We start from the raw sequence: 22,441 nt of genomic DNA, 5'->3' as shown, positions 1-22,441 counted from the left end.
CAGTAGTCACGGCCCATGTTTCATTGCCATGTAGCATGGCTGTTTGCACACATGCGTCATACAGTCTGCCTTTTATTCTAAGCAAGAGGGACTTTGTCATCAGCAGAGGTATGTATCTATATATGTGTGTACGTATGTATATATGTGTGCATGTGTATGTGTGCATGTATGTGTGTATGTGTATGTATATATGTGTGTATGTATGTGTGTATGTGCATGTGTATGTGCATGTATGTATATATGCATGCATGTATATATATATATATATATATATTTATGTATGTATATGTATGTGTGTATGTGCACGTGTGTGCGCGCATGGGTGTGTGTATGTGTATGTGTATATGTGTGTGTGTGTATGTGTATGTGTGTATGTGTATGTGTGTATATGTATGTGTGTATATGTATGTGTGTATATGTATGTGTGTATGTGTATGTGTGTATGTGTATGTGTGTATATGTATGTGTGTATATGTATGTGTGTATATGTATGTGTGTATATGTATGTGTGTATATGTGTGTGTGTGTGTGTGTGTGTGCGTGTGTGTGTGCGTATGTGTGTGTGTGTACGCACGTGTGTGTATATATATATGTATGTGTGTGTATGTGTATGTATATATGTGTGTGTGTGCATCTATGTGTATATATGTATGTATTTATGTATATGTATGTACATGTGTATGTATATATGCATGTCTGTATATATATGTATATATGCATGTCTGTATATATATGTATATATGTATGTATTTATATATGTATGTATTTATGTGTATGTATTTATATGTGTATGTACATGTGTATGTATTTATATGTGTATGTACATGTGTATGTATTTATGTGTATGTATGTATTTATGTGTATGTACATGTGTATGTATGTATTTATGTGTATGTACATGTGTATGTATGTATATATGTATATATATGTGTATGTATATATGTATTTATATGTATTTATATGTATATATGTATTTATATGTATATATGTGTATATATGTATTTATATGTATTTATATGTATATATGTATTTATATGTATATATGTATTTATATGTATATATGTATTTATATGTATATATGTATTTATATGTATATATGTATTTATATGTATGTATGTATGTATTTATATGTATGTATGTATGTATTTATATGTATGTATGTATGTATTTATATGTATATATGTATGTATTTATATGTATATATGTATGTATTTATATGTATATATGTATGTATTTATATGTATATATGTATGTATTTATATGTATATATGTATGTATTTATATGTATATATGTATGTATTTATATGTATGTATGTATTTATATGTATGTATTTATATGTATGTATGTATTTATATGTATGTATTTATATGTATGTACTTATATGTATATATGTATGTACTTATATGTATATATGTATGTACATGTGTGTGTATAGGTATGTATATATAGTTGTGTATGTATGTATATATATGTAGGTAGGTATGTGTGTGTGTGTATATATAGGTAGGTATATGTACACAGACACATACCTACATATATATACACACACACACCTACATATATATGCACACATATCTATATATATATATATATACACACACACCCACCTCTCTATCTATCTGTCTATATATATATGCACCAGCATGGCCGTGGCCTTCGGGCTAAAACATTTTTAAGGATTTAGAGATAAAACCACTATTAGGCAAATCAGTGAAAAACAAACCAAAACATGAAATTAAAAATAATTAACATAATATACAAAATATATAAAATTTAAAAATTTGAATTATTTAAATTTAAAATTAATATATATTTAAATCTAAATTAAAATTTAAAATATATATATATAACTATCAAAAAGTATTAAAAAGTTTAATATATATATGTATATATATAGGTGTGTGTGTGTGTGTGTGTATAAAGGTGTGTGTGTGTGTGTATAGAGGTGTGTGTGTATATGTATAGTATGTAGTGTGTATATATACATATAAAGGTATATATAGATGTGTATGTGTGTATATAGATATGTGTATATATAGATATGTGTATATATAGGTATGTATCTATAGATCGGTGTGTCTGTATGTGTGCATGTATATGTATGTGTGTCTGAGTGTTTGTGTCTATAGGTATGTGTATATGCGTGTGTGTTCGTGTATGTATTTGTATATGCCTCCAGGTATGTGTTTGTATATGCATTCGTGGCATATCTACATATATATATATATATGTAAACATTAGCACAATAGATTTTATTATTCAGCTGTGATTAAAAATGTATTCCAGGTCATTACATTAAATGTATGCTACTGTCTTTTTTTTTTTTTTTTTTTTTTGACATTTTATCTGAAATTATGTATACTCTCCATCCCCTTCTGTTTCTGCTTCACATGAACTAACTCTACATTCCTCTCTTTCTTGACTGTCTGCATCCTCTCCCTTTTTTTTTTTTCTTTGTCTCCTCTTGTCTATCAATTATAATTTTCCCTCTCTTTTACATTTATCTACATTTCATTGTGGTCTAGGTTTACTCAACAGTTTTAAGCACGCTAGGATCTGAAAAATATACCATTCATTTAGAAGCATACAAAGTTGCTTTTCTCTTCTTCTGTTTCTCAGAAATCTCTGTTTTTTGGAATGGACTTTAATCTTGAACCTCATCAAGTTTGTTTGTTCTTGCTCTATTAAAATCATTTCATAAATCAAATATGAGATTTGGGTCATGTGCAAGAGGACAGTAAAGAGAAAAGCATTTTGACAATGATTGTATGTGTTTTATATATGTGTTCATATTTTGTTTTTTCAAGAATTAAAAAAAAAAAAATTGTATGCTTTGGTCTTTAGCCAGTGCAGTTGGCTACTTATTGATCAGTTAGTTGAAATCAAGTTTCTGGTAAAGCTGACGCATGCATGCATGCACGCATGCATGCATGCACGCATGCGCGTGTGTGCACACACACACAGTGTCAAAGTTGTATAATTAACCTTTCTCTCAAGAGAATTTTGTAAATTTAATCCTTGGGTTACTCCTTTGTTCTATCCTTGTTTTAGTCGTTAGATTGCAGCAGCATCTCCAAGGGTTTAGTTGATTATATTGATTCCTGTTCATATTAAGTCTGATACTTATTTCGTTAATCTCTTATTGAATTACTAAATTATGGGACATAAAAGGAATATAGAACACTACTGGCTTCCATGAAGTGTCTATCTACCAAATTTCACTCACAAGGTGTATTGATCAACTGGAGGTTTTAATAGAAAACATGAGCTGAAAATGCCATGCTGTGATATTGAGCTTAAATCATGATTATGAAATAAAGTCCCTAACCACACAACCATGCTCTTATTTCTGTTATTAACTATAACAGGTTCAACCATAATGAAGTATATTTTACCTTTTATATTTGACTACTTTTCTAATGATTCACAAAAGCTTTTCAATACATCAAAAATACCCTGCATTTATCTTGAGACAAATTTTGATTAAAATTGGAAAAATTTGGAGTACAAGTGCAAGCATGGCTGTAATGGTAAGAAGTTTGCTTCCCAACCACATAGTTCTGGGTTCAATCCAGCATCACAGCACCTTGGGCAAGTGTCTTCTACAATATCCTTGTGAGTGGATTTGGTAGATGGAAACTGAAAGAAGCCTGTTTGTCCCCTACCACCACTTGACAACTTAACAGTTCAGCCAAAGCAACAAGTAGAATAAGTGCTAGGTAAAGAAAAAAGTACTGAAATTAATTTGTTCAATGAAAATTCTTTACAGCAGTGCCCTGGCACGGTGCAGTTTAGTGACAAATGAGTAAAGATATTGTACCAGTTTGGGTTTGTATTGAATTTAACAGAAAATAAGTTAATTAAAAAAAATTCTGCTTAAATTTGCAGAATCTTCTCACCCATGAAAATAAATGTAGAAGCCATACAAAGATAAATGTAAGAAAATAAGTCTTTGAATTTTAGGCATTTCTGAAGTTTGGATTTATTTCATTTAGCACAATGCAAAAATTCTTCTTTGCATTTTTCTTTATCTCACAGACCTCTTTTTTCTCCTTTCTGTAATTGGCATAAGATTTAAAAAAAAAAATTTATTCTAAAACTAGGTTCTGAAACTTTGCTTGAGGGGTTAAAATGACAAATATTGCCTAAAGATGGTGATATTTGTGAATATCAGCTGCATCTTTGTTTCTGCTTTTACTTATAGTAAAATAAATGCAAGATGGATCTCCTTATAATGGGACAAGACTACAAATTGATTGAAGCTGATATTTATATATGAAGCACTTTTTGAGTGTTGGGCCTCCCGGAGGCAAAAGTGGTTTTTGCTGGTGGCATGTGAAGAACTCCTTTCAAGTGTTTGGCCTCACAGAAGTAATAACCGAGATCTTGGCATTACATCATGCTTGAGAAAACCTATCAAGCCAAGTAAAATTGCAGTCATGGCAGATACCAGTGTCATGCAAATGGCACTTGTGCCAGTGGCCGTAAGTCATCCATTACACTCTTGGAGTGGTTGGTGTTAGGAAGGACATCCAGCCATAGAAACCATGCCAAATCAGACTGAAGTCTGGTGCAGCCTTCCAGCTTGCCAGCCCTGGTCAAAACACCCAACTCAGACAAGCATGGACAACGGATGCTAAATGACGATGATATAATGAGCCAACACTGTATATTAAGCTATCAGTCCCAAAAGGGCCTAGTCATCTGTTGGTAGTTTTGAACTCAGAGCATAAGGCAGTAATTCTCAATTTTTTTCACTTGGTGGTGCACTAGACATCAAATATAAAAAAGACTTTGTATAGAAAGTTAAAAATCACTAGTGCATTTTGTGTGGAAAATTAAATTGTTTACAGTTATTAATTTAGAAAAGAAAAATACAGAAAACTAGTTTACTTCATTTTACCAGTCACATTTGTGTAGAAGCAAAATGTTTTTCAAGATACTCAAGCAATTATGAATTTTCTAAAGCCTTAAATCCTATTTAAAAAAACCCAACCAAACAAACAAATCCAAGGCACATCTAGATATCCTTTGCAGTGTTTTACAACTACTGGCATAGCAGGATGTAACTAAATACTGAAAAGCATTTTGTTTTCTGAGGTACTGTTTCCACTGCTTTCAATATTATCGTCTTAATGTCTTCTTTTTGGTGCTTGCTTGGGTCAGATGGAATTTATTGGAGATTTTCTACTGTTGATTTTTTTTTCCTGTTGCCAGTCCTTGTTTCCAACCAAGCTAGGTAATATTTTCCCGTGGCAGACTTGTTTTTGCAGGATATGAGAAATGAATGACCACACCATGTACAATAGTGACACTCATTTGCATCTATCACACAATGGCGCACACATGCACTCTCATCCATACACACACACACATGCGTTCCCTTCTGTTTACCAAATCCACTCACAAGTCTTTGGTTAGCCTGGGACCATAGAAGATGGTCACTTTTCCAAGTGGGGCTGAGACTGAAAACATGCAGTTGGAAAGCAAACTTCTTAATTACTAAGACATACCTGCACCTATCATGTAAATAATTATTATAAACAACTGGATAAGAAATTGGATGTCTAAGTTCTGTGAAAGACTTAACTTGCTAATTGCAAGAGTGTTAGATTAGTTTAGATATAAATCTTCTTGGTATGTTCAATATTTGCCTTCAGTTCAGAGACATCACTTTTCAACTCTCCATCTACTCTCAGATGAAGAGCAAGGTCTGGTATTTTAGATTCTACACCTATCATGGCAAACGAACTTCTTGAAGTCTTGTATTGACTAATTTGTTGTGAATGGAATGGAAATGATCACCATTTCCTTAGATTTCAGATTTTACTCTATTCTTGTTAATAGTTTCAAGAAAGCTTGATGCTTTGGTGATTTTTTTTTTTTTTTAATTTTCATCTTGCTGATTTGTCTTGTTGGGTTGTTATTATTATACATGTGGCATTCCTCTCTTTTTAATCTTAATTTCTCAACAGTAAACTGTGCTTTTTATTGTGGAAATTTTTTCATACTTTCATCAGTTTATTTGACAACCAGTCTTTCTGAGGGAGAGGGAGAGGGAGAGGGGGAGGGAGGGAGAGGGAGGGAGAGGGAGATTTAAAAAATATAGAACTGTCTGAATGTCCAATTTTGAAAGTTCTTCAGATAAGTGCAGTATGTTGCATATTTTTTGTACAAGTGACTTAAGAAAATGACTAGGAACTTTGGTTTGGTTGCAAAGCATTTAGTGGAAGTATGAACATGTTGAAAATGAGAGTTCTAAATATTAACTATAAGCTGGTTAAAGATTCTACAAGATTATGGCAGACTTTTTAAGACAAACGCTAGGATATTTCAGTCAAGTCTTACAGAGCTAGGCTTCACTGATAAAATGAAGATTAGCCAGAGTGTGAGTCACATTCTTATCTAAAATTGTTAAACCCATGTTAACAGTAAAAAGTTATATTCACAGTATTAACTACCAAAGTATGTGTAAACTGCAATCTCTGCAGAATTGAAATAACTTCTGGATAATCATGTGATTTTTCAAAAAACTGTAGTTACTCATATTGTTTGTTTCTCCAAGCAACATGCTGCTTTGCTATTCAGAAATCATCAGTCTGAATATACAGAACATTATGTAAAATTGTATTTACACAAGTTATTTCCAAGTGTACAGTTGTTTTTTTTTTTTTTTTTTTTTTTGCTGATATACATAGTCAGTAGCTATAAACATTTAAATTAAGATGACATAAGGTATATAATATATATTGCAAATCTATTACTGACTATTACACACTATGAAAATTTTTTTTTTTTCAAATGGTACACTTAGAAGTGTGGATCAAATTGCTTGTGTGCTGGATTTATTGATCACATTTGCTTCTCTCCAGACATGTAGGGTTAATTGCATGTCTGATGTAAATATCTAAATATGTAAAAACTGGCATTATTGGTTAACATAAAAATGATAAATTTTATTTTCTGGAGGACTTAGATGTGACACACCCACTTGGATATCTGCAATTAACATTTTGGTGGAACATTTCCATTTTAAAACATCTTAATGTTTTTGCTAATTGCTAATCACAAGAAGCATTTTCTGTAACTGTGTGCCAACTCTGCAAGCTCTTAAACAATGAGGATGGTGTGGCGTGGGTTTTGTGTGTGTGTGTGTGTGTGTGTGGGGGGGTGTTTAATCAAAATTTAGCAGCACTGTAGTTTACAAGATTTTTTTTTCTCCTTCAATATATCTTCAAACTATGTATGAGAGACTTAAGACTATTCACTACAGGAACTTTGACTTTTTGGTCCAAAGAACCAAATGCTACTTTGTCTCGGTTTTAATTGTCTGGAAAATAGCAGTCATTACTGAGAGATTAACATGTGATAGTCTTGTTCATGTAGTAGTAGTTTCTCTTATTCAATTTAATGTCACTAATATCAGACTAAAGTGCCAATGCCATTAACACCCACACACCCACAGGTTTTGTGAAATGGAACCATTGTGGACTACAGAGCTATTTGTGAAAAGGAAGTTTCCTTTTTCTTTAAGTTTCTTAAACTAATTATTTTGCAGTACTATCATTCTGGTGGGTGGAGTGGGAGGAAGAACTGCTTCTGTTCTAACGAGTTTGAGTGTTTTTTGTTTCTTATTTTGTTTTTAAGTATGTCAGAAACTAATGAAGCTTGGACTTTTTTTTTGTAATCATTAATAACTAAGCTATTTGGATATTGAAGTATGTATCCTAGCCCTAAACAAGATGAACTTTGGGTGGCAGAAAAAAATAAAATCAACTTTATATGAAACACAAAAATACAATGAAAGTACTTTCACATAGTCATATGCCAACATGGTATCTTTCAGATATTAGCAACGTTAACTGTACAAAGTACATTTAAATACAGACCATATGTTTAGGGAAAAATCATTTTCATTCATTTACATTTTTCATAGTAATGTGGCAAATATTTCTTAAGCTTTATATATTATTTTTTAATTCATACTCACAATGTAGGGACATATTTAGAGATCCACAGATGACCAGCTGCAGTGGGTTGTTAGTTCAAATCCTTTTACTAGTATTGCTTATGCTGTGTAAATATGTATAAATTTAGGTTACTATTGTTGTTTAGCCCCAGCTCTGGTTCCGTAAATTTAAGTTCAAAGGCATTCCAGCTATAACAACCCTCTTTGTTGTTTTATTTTTTTAGCATAGCGTAAATTTAAGATCTGAGTTTTCAGTGTCTTTTTCTTAAAGATGGTAGGGTGTGATCTGGAGTTTGGTTGCTATTTCTAGCAAGTTGAATAGGTGCATAGAAGCTCCCTTTACAACTCCTTGTATGACTGGCAGATGTTTCTTGTGATTTCAGAGCTTTTGAATATGGGTATGGTTCTGCTTGGAGAGAGCTGGATGTTACTCATCTTGGTGGACCCTGCCCTAGATACCCTATGTGGAGTTCATCTGTTCTGATGGAACCCATCTTAGTTACATGTATGTATGTGCCTGTGGAACATTGAGGTACATATATTAGGTCATATAGAACTCACATATACAGTTCATAAGTTTAGATATAGGTTCTGTATACATAAGATATGCTCCCATTTTAAAACCTCCTTTAACAAAGACAGATTACGAATCTCATTTTATGGTACTGTGGTTACCACTGGAGGAGATAGTTCTGTTTAGTAAACAAAGTGAGAAGCTTGTACATATTGCTTGGATTAGTTTACTTATTCATTATTCTTCAATGGGTCTCTCCTCTGTTTCATCACAAGATGCATTGAGACACGCACACACACATTGAGACAAATGACCTTTCTGTTGCACATGGTTTTTAACTGTCTATTTTTTGGGGTGGGAGAAGGAATAGAATTTGGCATTTGATTTATAACCCCATCATATTACATGGTGTATAGAATATTTGGAGTTAGAATAAAGGTTAGCATGCTGAATTTTAACTATGGAAATATCTGAAACTGTATGTGTGTGTAAAATTTATGTGTGTGGACACATACATACATATATATATATATAGGCACATGAGTGGCTGTGTAGTAAGAAGCTTGCTTCCCTACCACATAGCTCCAGGTTCAGTCCCACTGCGTGGCACCTTGGGCCAACCAGAGCCTTGTGAGTGGATTTGATAGACAGAAACTGAAAGAAGCCCGTCATGTATGTGTGTCTTCCCACTCCAATCCCTTGACACTAATGTTGGTGTTTGCGTCCCCGTAACTTAGTGGTTCAGCAAAAGAAACCAATAGAATAACTACTAGACTTACAAAGAGTAAGTCATGGGGTTGATTTGATCAGCTAAAGGCAGTGATCCAGCATGGCCACAGTCAAATGACTGAAACAAGTATAGGAATAAAAGAACATATATATAGTCTCATCATTTAACATCCATTTTCCATCCTGGCAGGAGTTAATGAAGACAAATATACTGTTTGAAATGGATGAAGTTGTTCAAGTCTGTATTATTCTAGAAAATAATTCAAGCCAGAAAAATGGAAGACCTAATTACAACCTTATCTATGGAACTGAAAATCGGTCCAAATTGTAAAAATAATTTTAAAGTCACTATGAAAAATTAAAAACTGTCAATTGCATATTAAAGAAAAAATATATATATTTAATCTACAGAGAATTTATTAATAAAGAACAAAAACATAAATGATTTTGCATTGTTAAAACCTAAATTTTAATCTTATTTTATGATCAGCTTATCTATAAATTAGTGAAATGGATTTGTCATATTTCAGCTTTGTAGTAATTTAAAGGCAGAAAGAGTTATAGAAACCTGCTTAGTTAACTACAAAGTGTATAATAATCTAATCATTATATACTTTTTGATAATTTTAAAATGATTTGAGAATACATGAATTTCAGTTGCCAGGTGAAAATGTTTTTGTTGGGGTTTATGCACATAACAAAGTGGCCAATAAACATTGTTGGTAAAGTGTCGATATGAGATTTAATCGATGCTCTGGTAATATATGGCTATTCAAATGGATAACAGTAAATTTTATTCATGATCTGTTCAAATATCTGGATAAAACTATGGTATGGATTTAATAACATTGTTACTGACACACACAAGCATTTTTGTTTTATACAAAAACATGGAAGTGCTCAATATATGTTGAGCAAGTGTCCTGTACTATAGCTTCAAGTTGACCAGTGCCTGTGAGTGCTTCAGTGTCATTATGAGGGTAGATTTAGACAGACTTATAGAGATTTATATTAAACTGAACAAGTTTAATGCCCAGTAAAGATGATTTCACATATGCATCTGGCTAATGTTTTTGTCTTGGATCTCAGAATGGTTGCAATTGAATAAACCAATGACAAAGGTGCCTGATGTCCCCCTCCCCAGACATTGTCTCTGGGTCTAAATTATCCAATGTGTACTATGTTTATAATGTGGTAGGGTGTCATGCAAGGGAGATTTGGCTGCTATTTATAGCAGGTCTGAGCAACCGCATAGAAGCTGTCTTAACTCATCATAGGTGGCTTGGTTTTGAAATTTGAAAACTTTTACCTATAGTTTAGAGTTCAAACTTTTCCAAAGAAGTTTTGAGTTATTCATATTACCCATTTTAATGGAACTTGAACAAATGGATCATGGAAATTGGAGTTCCTATTTTAAATGAATGATGAAGGGGTGTGGTTTAATTACCAATATTTGGCTTCTGACTGTGAATCCTGCATTTTACAGGTTCCTCTATCTATGAAAGTTAGTGATTAGTGTAATAGATCAGGTTCACTTTCAGTACCTAATTCATAACTGCTGCAGTATTCTGCTCCGGTTATTTCACATTGCAGTGAGAACTATTATTTCAAGCTAGTCATTGACATAATAGAACTAAGGAATCTTAATTGGTCACAAAATTAATGTTGAATAGAAGTGATCTGCCATTCATCAATATATATAAACTAAAGTAAAATAATGGATTTGGTGCAGATGGCAGAGTACTGTGGACAAACTTTACCACATGCAAAATATAATGGTCTTCACTCCCTTTTGAACTATCAAGTTATATCTTATGCTTGCTTGGTTTTATCTTCTTCAGACAACATAACTCAATCTTTTTTTTCTCGGGATTGCAACCCCTTGGAACCTCTTCCTCTCCCATGATTTTTGTTTTTCTTACAGGCAGTGGAGTGAAGAGGTTCAAGGTGAACATTATTTATATTGATCCCACAAATATGCTTCGGACACTACACCTGTTCATGAAACTAAATAATAATGATGATGATAATAATAATGACATTTATAATGATGATGGTAAAGCTATGTTTTGGAAGTGAAGAATTCAGTGTGTAGGCCCAGATCTTGACTAGAACTTATTTTCATTTCCAAAGGATGAAAAGTTGTCAATTTCAGCAAGATTCTAACTAAAAATGTAAAAGGGATGCAGGGCATATGAACTGATGATTTACTATTGCTAATCAACTGATCTTGATATAACAGCAATAATAGTCCTTTTTACTATAGGCACAAGGCCTGAAATTTGGTGGCAGGGGCCTAGTTGAGTACATTGACCCCACCAGTGCTCAACTTATACTTAGTCAATTAACCTTGAAAGAATGAAAGGCAAAGTTGGCCTCTGTGGAATTGGAACTTAGAACATAAAGATGGATGAAATGTTGCTAAGCATTTTGCCCAGCATGCTAACGATTCTGCCAGCTCACTGCCCTTGATTTTTGCTTTAGGCACAAAGTTCACAATTTTGAGGGGAAGGGTGTCAGTCAGTACTATTGATCACAGTACTTGACTGACACGGAATCCAGTGTGATGAGTTGACCTCAGTGGGATTTGAACTCAGAATGTTAATTGAAGCAAATACTGCAAAGCATTTTTTCCAATATTGTAACTAATCTACCTAACCAATCATAAAAATTGACATTTTAAAAAATAGTACATAGTCACATTTTTGGCATGTATTAAAAATGTTTAGAAGTCATAGATTTAGAGATTACTGGTTGAGATTTTTAATAGCACCTTATTCATTTTGACTGCCAATAATATTTAGTTATGTTTCTGACACCCTAGACAGAAAGAAACCCTACAATGATATCAGTTAACTATATCTCCTACCTTTACAAGAGGTATCCTCTATTCACCTAATAAACAGAAATACCAACAGCAAATTTGGGAGCTTCTGTTATCACTCACCCTGCTAAAAATGGCAAAAACTTTCAACCTTACACTCATAATTAAAGAACATAATAGATGATGCAATCATGTGTCCCCCTCCCAGCTACTTGCAATGGTTACTGTTGGAACATCTTTGATCGTAGTCTTCTATTTGAATAAGGCTGACCAGGGACTGAGCAACAAAAGACACTCATGCCTGCAGGTGTGGCTTTGTGGTAAGAAGTTTGTTTCATAACTACGTGACCCTGGGTTCTGTCTCACTGTGTGGAACATTGGCCAAGTCTCTTCTACTATTGCCTTGAATGACCAAAGTCTTGTGAGTGGATTTGGTAGACAGAAACTGAAAGAAGCCTGTCGTGGTGTGTGTCTGTTTGTCCCCCAACATCACCATCACTTGACAACTGGTATTGGTGTGTTTATGTCCCTTAAACAGTTTGGTAAATGAGACTGATAGAATTTACAAAAAAGTACTGGGGTTGATTCATCCGACTAAAATCCTTCAAGGTGGTGCCCCTACATGGCTGCAGTAAAATGACTTAAATAAAAGGTAAATGAATTTCTCCTTTAAGGGTACCAGAGAGAATAGATTGGTTGCCGTGACTTAATTGCTAGTCTAAATGTTTGAATGCAGGCATTCTTCATGTTACTGGCATTCTTCATGTTACTGAAATGATGTGAAATGTTTGTGGAAACATGGACTTCTGTAAAATGAAACTGAATTTCATTTGACTGCCATGTTACTTGTATATTATTGGGGGAAATTTGACATTTCATGATGAAGCAAAATTTTCAAGAACACAACACATCTGTACCATCAGGGATGTCTGTGTTTAGTTTTGTTATTATTCAAGACACTTTATACTTATCTTTCATCCCTCCTGGTAAGATAAAATAAGTACCTGCAATGTACACTCACCTTCCATATACAAAATGATCTTTCCATTCAAAAGAAAGGAATATTCTTCATTGTTTCAATATTGAGCCTAAGGTAATATATCTTTTTAGTTTCTTATTGATTTTTATTGTATTTCCTCCATTCCAACTATTTATTTAGATTAATATTTGGTAGCAGGAAAGATATTAAAATCTGTTGGTTTCATTTGATATTATGAAACAACAAATTCTATATTAGATGTATGGCAGACACAATAAGGTTTGACGTTAAATATATTGCAAAATTTAATTTCATTCCAGTTTTGTGTTCAACTTCACTTTTATTTTTCTTATCTCAATAGAATTTTTAAAAAAATGCATATATTGAAATTGATTCTTTCAAATTTTTGATGTGAGCCCATGTAAAAACCATTATAACCATCCTGTTTTGAAATACTATGTAGCTTTTTAAAATTTAATTATATGAATTTTTTGATCAATTAGTTTGTACATATCAACACAACTCATTTTGTAAATTATGTAGATCCAGCAAATATTTAAGCTCAGACTATTTTGCTGTGTTTGTAAAAGAACTGGAATTATGTCATTTCATGTTTCTTGGGGTTTCATATTCTTTGGGTTTCAAAAGAATTTCTAGGATTTAAATCTTATTCTAGAGAGAAATGATATATTATTCCATATTTATGATATTTAGACACATACTTCTGAACACAGCTAGATATTTGTTATAATGCTTCTCAGCATAGACGGTAATACTCCTTTGGGTGTGCTTTAAGGTCATAAAGGTGCATCATATATCATTTGGGTGCTGAGGGATTTTGTTTGGTATTTAAAAGGGTCATAATTTTCCTTAAAATATATAAACTGGATACAATAATTATATTTGAAACATATTTTAAAAAAAAAAAGTACTTGAGATTACAATAGGAGTTGGATGTTACCAGTGAGCAGAAATGTAAGCAATGTCTGAAGCAAGGTCCAATATCTCGTTACATTCATTCATTCTTGATACATTTTTGTGATTTCAACAAATTTTTACAAAGCAACAGTAGTCTACACAAATATCTTAAGGGACATATGCTGTATAGGATGATATAAGAATGTGATAAACCTCTGCACGAAATTAACTTTGATTTGGTTAAAATAAGCATTTTTGAGTGGTGGGTGTGGGATGGGTGTTCTGAAATACTATATGGTGAAAGAGGCTCACTGCACCATATTAGTGATGTCACATTGTCTTCACTAGGTAGATATATCCTTGGATTTATTAAAGTTCAGAAACTAGAAGTTATGATCTGCATATCTTTCACAAGAATATTTTCATGGTGAAATTGAAGTGATGTATCCTTGAAGATGTCCATTGTAACTTTGTAGATTTGGTTATAAACTGGAGCATAATTTGTTATAAACTCTACCATTGCCCACATCCAGTATTGTTTCTTTGATTATGGAGTAAGGTGGAGGATAAGTAATAAATGAATACTCTTGTAACTATATTGGCTACTGTATTTTGATGATTTTAGTTGTTTTAACATTTGATATCCTGTGTAATGATAATAGACCAGATTTAAGTTGGATTATATTTCCTAGTAAGATAAAAAATATTACTCACAAATAATCAAGAATTATTCTGCCTCATGTGCTTGACAACATTATTTAATCAGTAGGTTATAGAAATACATTCCCTTATCATGATATGATATCTGATATCACCACAGTATAGCTGTAACACTCATGAAAAGAAAAGAATGGACATTACATTTTATCTTATCTTTCTTAATGCTGCTTGTGTCACAGTGAAACTTGAAATATATTGCTTGTGTCTACATAAAACATATACAAAGGAATCATCTTTAGTTTCTTTTTGCTCTTGTGTAGTTAGGCAAGCTTTAAATCAGATCCGATAATTCAGTTTGTAGGTAGTCCAGACTGTTGGTTTACTGACTGCATGTTCACAAGTTTAATTCTTACTTAATCAGGTATTGCATTTTGTTTCAAGTCATCATTCTTTCAGCCTCTTTTGTTTTAATAACAATCAGAAAAGTGATTAATAGTAAGAATGATGGACATGGTAGGAGAAACTGCCCAATGATGTATAGAAGTACTATACTATACTCCTGTAGTGCTTCTATGGGAACAAAACAAAAACAACAACAAAAAAATATTGATAATTATAATAATGATTGTCACATGAGCCATATAGTTTATAGGAGAGATAGTTAATTGAACCAATTCCATTATGTCAAGCATTTGTTCTTGTCTTACATAAATGCAAGTTGACTTTGGTGGAGATTTTGTGTCAGTGAGAATTTTAAGTTGCAAATTATAAAAGTGCTTCATATAAACGCACACTTTCATTTGAAGTGTGTGTGTATAGTGCCCTTTCTCTCTCTTTTGCTCATTATTTGTTTTTAGGATTTTGTTTGATGTTTACCATTCTCCTTTTTTTTTTCTAGTAAAGTCTGAGAAAATTTAGAGAATTGTCCAACTCCAATTCTGCATAATTTTAAATATATCTTCAAATTTTTCAAGGCTTCTTTTGTAAGTTATAAACATAGATACCAAACTCTGAGTGTGTGTATATGTGTGTATACAAACACACACACACACACACACATGTATATACTATGTTTGTGTGTGTATGTATGTATGTGTGTATATATATATATATATGTGTGTGTGTGTGTGTATAGTATTTTAATAAAATCTGGGTAAAAAGAGATCTTATTGAATGCTTTCCAAAGTTCCTTTGTGGGTATTGACTACTAAATGCTTTCATATAGTGAGACTTCTGCTCTAGATGAACATGTAGAAATCCATAAATATCCATAGAGTATATACCAAAATATTAAGAGATGGACTGAACATGCTTTATTACATGTAGAGTAAAAAGCCTTTTACTCTACTCAACTGCAGAGATGCATGTCACTATTACTGAGTGATATTATTTAATGCAATATTATTTATAATATATGTAACATTCAACAATGAACTGCTGGATGATGTGTTGAAATAATTATAGTGATATGTAATATAGCATGTTCAATCCATCTTATAATATCTATCTATAATGATTATTGCTAAAAACAATTACTCCAACAGACTAGTTATAAAAAAATGTCACTTCCCTAGATGTAGAGATCAGTATAAAGAGGGACAGACAAATGAGCAGAAAATCTCTCACTAAAAGATATAGTAGGGTATGTGAAGTGGTACTGATGGTTAAGCACAAGTTGGAAGAGTTGTGGTGCTGATAGCAGAAGTAATAATAAAAATGCTGGTGATGATCATGTGGTTTGTTCATTTCTCTACTTTATCTGGTAGTTATATCCACCTACCAATTACTGGTCATATATGTTTCTAGTAATATACAACCGCCTCTCTAGTTGGCAGTAATATACAGCCCCTTTCCCTGTTGGTAGTAATATACAACCCCCCTCCCCAGTAGATAATATACATCCCTCCACCAGTTGTGGCTATAGACACTTCATCTCAGCTGGTGGTAATATATACAAATCCCTATTAATATATTTCTCTGAAACTGAGCAGAAGACTTCTTTTTAGAAATGAAATCTCTAGTCAATTTAATCAGTATAATTACTACTTGTGCTTATTTTGACACTGCAGAATGACCATGGTAAAATTTTTAACTGAGAATACTGAGGGATCAAAACTAGCTGCTGTCGAGCATTTAATCCATTTCGCATTCTATACTTCTGCTGTACTATAACTTTTAGTAGTAAATAACTTCATCCAAATGAGTTTTTATTTTCTAGTATTACAGAACTTGCAGAAAGTGGAACATAGCAATGTTCTACATTATGCTAATTTTTTTTTTTTAAAACAAATTTTGAAATTAAACCCCCCTTCCCAGAAATACATAAGAAATAAAACAGTCCTGGGTTTTATTTTTAGAAGTTTTTAGCCCCTAATGTATCTTGCTGAAATTTCTTCAGCTGACAGTTTTAATACTGTGGTGGTGGTGGTGATAGTAGTAGTAGTAGCAGCAGCCATTGCTAATTTCTACAGTTTGTTTTTCTTTATTTCATTTTTCTTTATTTCTTTGTCACCTTTCTTTTTCCATTTCTGTCTTTACATTTTGTTGCTCTTTCTTTTGTGTGTCTTATACTAGAAAACTTTTAATTTCTTCTGTCAAGACAATTTTTAGGTCAAATCTTAACAATATTTTCACTTGTTACTGTTCTTTACAATGGCTACATTTGCTGCTCTGTTTTTATTCAGTTAGCCCCAACTGTTCTCTTTCTCTCTCTTATTCCCTCTAGAATGATTATTCTGTGTACTTAGGCCTGAACGTTGTGGTTCGGTTTGTATAGTTCAGCATGTCCTGAGTGATTTCCATTCAGAGTTGCTTCTCCTGCTCTGCCAGCACTTTAGGGATGAATTTTGCTGACGCTCTATGTATGCACAAATCCACCATTAAAATGAAATGCACTGATCTTGTACTTGTTCCCACTTTGTAAGCAATTTTCTTGATTTTTACACAAGTCTTCCATGACTGTTTGCTGAACCTTCTCAGTTGACTCCTTGTTTTGGCTTATGGATGGCCTGCCTTAGTGTGCCTCATTCGCCACTGAGATGCTGTCAAGTTTGAAGCAGTTGTAGCACTCCTTGAGCTGAGATATTTTAGCCATGGAATCATCACCAAAGGCATGCTGAATCTTGTAGATGGTTTGAGCTTGAGTATCACCAAGCTTTTGGCAAAACTTGATGTAATATCTCTGCCCACTGCATTTGGTCATCTAGCATGAAAACCAAAATTTGACAACTGTACCCTATACGCCTGTATTCTAGGTTTAACAGCCAAGAATTGACACGGCCTACTGGCATGATTTCTTTTATAACAATATCAGTTTTATAGAAGAAAGAATATATTTTATTGAATCAAACCCATTTGCATTACAGGTATCTATTTTGTAAAGTCTGGAGGCATGAAAGATGAAATCCATTTTACCAGGATATGAACTCTTTGTCAAGTGACTTTCTAGTCAATAATGGTAGATATTTTCTTCAGCGTTTGTGTTGACAACACAGCACTTGACCTGTGTTGTCACTTTTAAGGGATCAGCAACGACTAACCATTTATTTGACTTGTTTGCCATTAGACTGTGACCATGCTGGGGCACTGCCTTGAACTTTCGTCAAATGAATCTACCCTGGTCCTTTTTTTTTCATTCCTGATACTTATTCGTTTGGACTCTTATGCTGAACTACTAAGTTACATGGATGTAAACACACCAACAGCTGTTATCAAGTGATGGAGGGATGGACACACGCTTCTTTCAGTTTCTGTCTATGAAATCCACTCACAAGGCTTTGATTGGCCTGAAGCTATAGTAGGGGACACTTGCTGAAGGTGCCAAACAGTGAGACTGAACCTAGAATCATATGGCCAGAATTTTAAAACCAATTAAGACCTAATGTTTTGGTTCCAAGTTCAGTTAAAGAAAATAATAAATTTTTTATTGTTGCTTTTTATATAGAATTCCAATTCTTGGGTAGAATATTTGATAGAGGTTTTTACAGCTGGCTACTTCATGTCTATTTTGTACTGGTACCATTCACCGTTTATTAAGTGGGACAATTAAAAATTGCATTAACACTGAAGACAAGGGTTCTTAACTTAGTTCTCTCCATACTGTATGTGTGAATAGGATTCTGGTAGCAGTTTTTTCTTCATTAAAAGACTTCATTTGAGCAACAATTCCATGAGAATACCCAGCTAAAGCTGCATATTGTTGAAATTTTAATATTTTGAGTGATAAACTTAATCAGTTGCTGAGATTAACCACTATTTGGTTCCCAGGGTGCTTTTAGTAGAATCCACTCCATTGCAAGAGTTTAGATCAGGCTTCCAGTTTGAGGATGACTTCCTCTCATGTTGTCAGTGATTATTATTGTTCAGTTATGAAGGTTAAAGCAAAATAGTCTTTGAGTTCATTTTCAAATTTGAAAAATTAAGGGTTGGGAATTGGTGAAATGGATACACTGTTAAAATATTGTGAATCCCCAACTTATTTTGTTGTGTAGACCTCTCAATATATGGACCCTTCGGGGTCATACTGACCTGGTCTAAATCATTAAAATGTGTTTGCTTTATCGTCGTTATCTAAGATATTAAGTTTTGATTTTCATCTAATATATAAAGTAGAGGTGTGTGTGTGTATTCACTTTTCACGTGAAAATGTCTTCAATTACTTCCATACTTATGATGCATGAATAATTTGACTTCAGACATATAAGGTCTTCATTTGATTTTTGATTTTTTATTAAAAAAAAAAAAATATTGCTTTATATTTATGATTCACTTCTTTAAAAAGGTTTCCCAATGTCACTTTCCAGTATTGACGTATAAACGGCTCTGTCTCACTCTCTATTTTAATGTTTGCTATTTGTAAACAACTATGATAAATTACTGAAAGAAATATTTATGAAGTTCACAAATTTAAATATTCGGTACAAGATAGTTTTTAATGTGTTTTTATTTCTGCGATTTATTTAATTCCCTATTTATGTCCTTCATTGTTTGCAGTATACACCCCCTCTCTCTCCCCCTCTCTCTCTCCAGATTTGATTTCATTTTGAACTCGCACACTTCGTTAATTTCCGTAAAAATTAATTTTCTTTTTGCACACCATATTCAGCTCTATGTATTTGTAGTCAGTCACACATGCACATGTGTGTTTTTGCATGTATGTATAGATTTATGTATGTATGTGTGTGTGAGTGAAGGGTTGTGTTGTCATGTATGCATACATACATAAATACATATGCATACATCTTTTTTTCTGTGTGCATGAGAGAGGGAGTGATGTTTAAGTGGCTCTCTCTCTCTCTTACATACACCCGCACACATGCATACCAGAAAGATGTATGCCAATTTATGTATGTACGTATACATGACAACACACCCCTTCTCTTGCTCTCTCTCACACATGTCCATTTCATCTGATGTTTGATACTGTTTGTATATATATATATATATATATATCTGTGTGTGTGCGCATGTGTGCAGCATTCCACAATCGCCAGAAAAAAGCAGAGGAATTATCTTTTTTGATGCTCCTGATTGCACAGGTAAAACATTTGTAACATTGCCTCTCTCCAAGGTAAGGTAGCAAAAAGAATTGCAGTTGCTGTACCATTGTCTGGCTTTGCTGCCACCATTCTCCCAGGGGGACAAACAACTCATTCTGCTTTTAAATGCCAATTTATCATTTGGGGTGAATGCACCATGTCACATAGAGGTGCAATGGAAGCTCTTGGTAAGACCTTACAGGTCATTAGAGGCAACAATAAATCTATGGGAGGGATTACATTAGTTTTATCTGGAGACTTCAGACAGACATTACCAGTCATTCCCAGACGAACAAGATCTGATGAAATAAAAGTATGCATTAAGTCTTCATACCTATGGAATAAAGTACTGAAATTCTCCTTCAATACTAATGTGTGACCTTTATTCCATGGGGACCAATGTGCAAAACAATTTTCAACCTGGTTCCTCCAATTAGGAAATGGGGAAAGTACCATTTGATGGGAATGGTGATATCAGTTTGGCTCATATTGCTATCATGGGGAATTTCCCAACTGAATTTGAAGAACAGAGTATTGCCAGACTTAAGTAATAATTATAATTCACATAAATTGTTGTGTGAAATGGCAATTTTTGCTCTAAAAAAAGAGAGTAGCAAAGATTAACCATGAATTGAATGAGATTCCAACAGTCATTAAGGAGTCCAAATCAATTTATTCAGTCCTTCCTTAATTCTCTTGAGCCACCTGGAACTCCTCCACAGAAACTTTTTCTGAAGGTGGGAGTCCCAATAATGCTTCTAAGAAATTTAGATCTTCCTAAATTATGCAATGGGACAAGGTTGATTGTGAAGACATGGTCACCTAATGTGACAGAAGCTATCATCAATGGATGTGCCTCTGGGGAAAAGGCTATCATTCCAAGAATTCCAATCAAGCCAATAGGCATGCCATTTGTGTTCAAATGAACACAGTTCCCAGTGCGACTTTGCTTTGCAATGTCTATTAATAAAGCTCAAGGTCAGTCTTTGAAATCTACTGGCTTGCTTTTCTCATGGTCACTTTTATGTTGGTTGCTCTAGCATAAAAGTGGTAAATTTTGTATTTTCGTTTATTTTGTATTATGAATTCAGAACTGATTTCCCAATTAAAGAATAAATTTTATCCCAATTGAAGAATAGATTGAATTTAGAATAACAAATTTCTATACAACATATTTTGCTTTTTTCTTCCAATATATAAGGAAAAATTTAATTCCTGGGCAATGCCGGGTGCTTCTGTTTCTAGAAATTATTTGTTGTCTTTAATTTTGCCAGATCTGTCAAAGAAACACACTCTTTTTAATTATCTAATGAAAATGCTTTGTTTTGATAGCCACTTTTTGTTCATTTTAAGAGTTGATGAGGTCATTTTTACATTTTTATTAGAACTGTTTTGTGTAATAGCCAAATCTTTCTTGTCCAATTTACACAGAGCTTTCAAAATAAAGGAACACACAATCAAATAAAAGGTTCCAAGTTGTCAAATGATCTTACTCTATGTGGCACCAAAATTTCCTCTCAATGAACTTCCTGCTGCCTTTATAATAGGAGCTACATGAACTAGTGAAGTTTCAGTATAGAAATATTTACTAACTAAGGCACAGGAGTGGCTGTGTAGCAAGTAGCTTGCTAACCAACCACATGGTTCCGGGTTCAGTCCCACTGCGTGGCATCTTGGGCAAGTGTCTTCTGCTACAGCCCCGGGCCAACCAATACCTTGTGAGTGGATTTGGTAGACGGAAACTGAAAGAAGCCTGTCATATATATATATATATATATATATATATATATATATATATATATATATCTATGTGTGTCTGTGTTTGTCCCCCTAGCATTGCTTGACAACCGATGCTGGTGTGTTTATGCCCCCGTCACTTAGCGGTTCGGCAAAAGAGACCGATGGAATAAGTACTGGGCTTACAAAGAATAAGTCCCAGGGTCGAGTTGCTCGACCAAAGGCGATGCTCCAGCATGGCTGCAGTCAAATGACTGAAACAAGTAAAAGAGTAAAGAGTAACTCAACAATCAAATCTCCCTGTAAAAACTCCTCCTCATCATCATCGTTTAACGTCCGCTTTCCATGCTGGCATGGGTTGGACGATTTTGACTGAGGGCTGGCGAACCAGATGGCTGCACCAGGCACCAATCTTGATTTGGCAGAGTTTCTACAGCTGGATGCCCTTCCTAATGCCAACCACTCCGAGAGTGGTTGTATTTAAATAGAAGAAAGCTACAGTCTTAAAATATATAATTATTAAACAGTATAGTTGACAGAAATAGATGGTTAACAAATATATTCATATGTCAC

General features: G+C 33.5%; 1 protein-coding gene and 1 long non-coding RNA gene across 2 annotated transcripts in view; one reads left to right on the top strand and one right to left on the bottom strand.

Annotated features, from left to right (window-relative positions):
* The window catches only part of LOC115222631 (C-Jun-amino-terminal kinase-interacting protein 4), a 206,196-nt gene that overhangs the window by 22,526 nt on the left and 161,229 nt on the right, over positions 1–22,441 (top strand). The window lies entirely within an intron of this gene.
* LOC118767343 lies at positions 8,943–20,497 on the bottom strand. The gene is made up of 3 exons (XR_005003266.1): positions 20,372–20,497; positions 13,005–13,008; positions 8,943–8,954 (listed from the first exon to the last, which is right to left on the bottom strand). It is a non-coding gene; the product is annotated as an uncharacterized LOC118767343 (long non-coding RNA).

The sequence above is a fragment of the Octopus sinensis genome, linkage group LG20 (assembly GCF_006345805.1).
Source record: "Octopus sinensis linkage group LG20, ASM634580v1, whole genome shotgun sequence".
NCBI lineage: Eukaryota > Metazoa > Mollusca > Cephalopoda > Octopoda > Octopodidae > Octopus > Octopus sinensis.
Note: the sequence above shows the minus strand (reverse complement) of the source record. Positions and strands in the feature narration are given on the sequence as shown.